The sequence below is a fragment of the Epinephelus moara genome, chromosome 23, assembly GCF_006386435.1.
Source record: "Epinephelus moara isolate mb chromosome 23, YSFRI_EMoa_1.0, whole genome shotgun sequence".
NCBI lineage: Eukaryota > Metazoa > Chordata > Actinopteri > Perciformes > Serranidae > Epinephelus > Epinephelus moara.
This window is the reverse complement of record NC_065528.1, coordinates 19,959,594-19,962,358: the sequence shown is the minus strand read 5'-3', so window position 1 is coordinate 19,962,358 and position 2,765 is coordinate 19,959,594.

The window sequence follows — 2,765 nt, the reverse complement described above, 5'->3', positions numbered from 1 at the left end:
TGTCAGGAGACGTGTGACGACAGCTTGCTGAGAGGGCACAGATTGTAGAGGCGTAGAAACGATGGCAGGAAGATCGTCCTCTAATCCAATTCAGTGGCAGCCATTTGAATAATTGATGTGGGGACATAAATTGGTCCATTCCAGATGTCCCCTGCTCCCTTAATCAATACTGATTCCCTTAATCAATGGTTGGCTGGCCAGCCCAAGGCTTTGGCTGTTCTCCCCCCACACAGCCATGATGCAGCCAAAGCTTCCCACAGTCCGAGTCACAGGTGGTTGGCTGCAAAGTGGCTGTTTGCAGTGATAGGCTCTGGGTAATTGAGGCTCTTACCCGGCGGGGCTGAGGTGGTGAGAGGGGCAGTGGGGACCGTAGATTGGTCTGGTGTCTGGAGGTGGCACATGGCTTCCACTGGGAAATGACTGCAGAGAGACTGCCCTGGAAAGAAAACTTTCATTGTGGACAGACTCATTTGAAGACAGTCAGTCGGTAGCCGGCGAGAGTGATAGTGACTGTCTTGGAGATGGGGGAAAGGGCACGGAGAGACTCTCATACTGGTTCATGCCGCATAAATAACCTGAACCTGCTCATTTCCATGCTAATAATCTTCAACCCTAACAACTGACAAATGTGCAGTACACACACACAAGCAGATAATGGTGGGCAGAGGGAGCCGAGTGCCAGGACAGAGTGGAGCATAGCAGTGTGTGACAGCTGGGTGGCACAGCTGGGGGAGACAGATAACCCTCAGCCTGTAGGAGCTGACAAATCAGCCACATCCCTCCTCAGAAGACTGAACATAACTTCACCTGGCTCTGCTCTCTTTCTCATCCTCCCTCTGTACCCGTCGCTCTTGTTGTCCCTCTAAATGCCTCTCTCTTTAAAGCTGCCTCTCATTTTCTGCCTTCACAATGCCTGCGCCCGTTACATCCCTCACCCTTTCAGTGTCCTCTTCATATCAGTCTCTATTCCAAATGTACCCTGTGGCTGACAGGACACCGTCAGAGTACACCTAGCCAGAGTGGTCCTCAGGCTGTCAGCAGGACATTGCAGTGATCCATCAATGTTCCCTCTTTTTTGGCCAAAAAACACATCTCTGTATGCTCCAGACTCACAGCACATCAACAGGTGGGGAGTGCAGGAGTAAATTCGCCACAGAGCAGAACAATGAGCAGAGATCAAATGACTGCACCATGTTTTAGGCAACTGAGTAAACATGCTGCTGATAGGAACTCGACGTACATCACATGACTAAAAAAATCAAACCTGTATTAATCGATTTTTGGCACAGAGGGGTAGAAAAACACAACCAAGTATTGCCTCAAAGTTGCGTCTGATAATTTGCTGTAAAACAAATACCCACTTACACATTCACCAGAGCAACATTTGTATTCAAGACATCACATGAACATAAATTCAATTTCAGTGGTCTCCACCAGTGCCTGAGAAAATGTCTGGGTCCTCACCTTGCTAGATATTTAATGGTTTTCACCAGCTAGTTGCCAACTTTGTCTGTCTGCTATTTGGTGCTGCAGAGCTTGTTTGCAGAAAATGGCCTCCCATAGGCCAGGGGTCATCAAGTGCATTTGTCCAAGGGCCAGAATTTTTTTAAGGAAACATTGTGGGGGCTGGATTTTCAAGAAAAAATAAAATGTTAAATGACAGCTGTGAGTTTGTCCCCATTCTTGCATGAAGATATCTGGATGGGTCCAGAGCTTTAAATCTGTCTACTCCATCGAGTTGACTTGAAATGAGAGTGTGTTCGAGAGAGACTGACTGATAGAAGGGAAGAGAAGGTGAAAGGTGGACTAAATATCGATATTCTATACCATTTTTGATACCATGGGAAAAAAAATTGACAACATGATGGCAATTTTTCTTTGGTTAGTAGAGAACAGCTCAATTACTGTGGTAAACATTAACAATAAAAGCTGGTACTGGTGTATCAATACTGCGGAAAATGAGTGTTCAAACTGTGTCAAATATTCAGAATCAACATGTATCCATAAATTGATATTTCTGACAACACTGCTTTGAGATAGACTATTAATAACTTATTCAGAACTCTGCTTTGTCAGTTTTTGACACATTAATATTACTCACTAATAATGGGCTGACAGATGGATTTAGGAAGTAACTGCACATAAATAGAGTTGGTCAGTCATTCTTAATAAAATGATTTCCATCTCAGCTGTTTTTCAAGCTGCTTGAACATGGGAACAAACTGCTATTTATCTAAAATACATAGCACCGTTTTTTTCACCTTCATATTTTCTCAGTAGATTAATATTCTGTGGGCGTGATAGGAGGCTCTAGCAGGCTGTACATGGCCTGTGGGCCACCAGTTGACGATCACTATGATAGGCAGTGTCCAATGGGGGGTAATTCACCAGCTTCATCATGATAGGACATTATATCGATTCTTTAGACAACAATATGATATTTAGCAAAACTCAGGAAACTCCAAGGCACTCTCTTTGGAAAAATTAAAAAGCCTTTATTGTTATGGCCTTGTGATCTTAAACCTTTAAAAACTCTGACGCATTTCGGCATACAAGCCTTCGTCAGGGAGTCAAACCAACAATATGATATTTGCTGATATTACAAAGTCTGCCAATATGATTTTGATTCGATGCGATTTAGGGGCCTGTGAGCTATATAAAACAATATCATCTTCCCATTTAACACAGTCGGTTATAGAAGAAGCCACACCTTTCCTTTTTACCTTTTGCAGCAAAATTTACTGTAAACTAAGGCTGTGCAATTT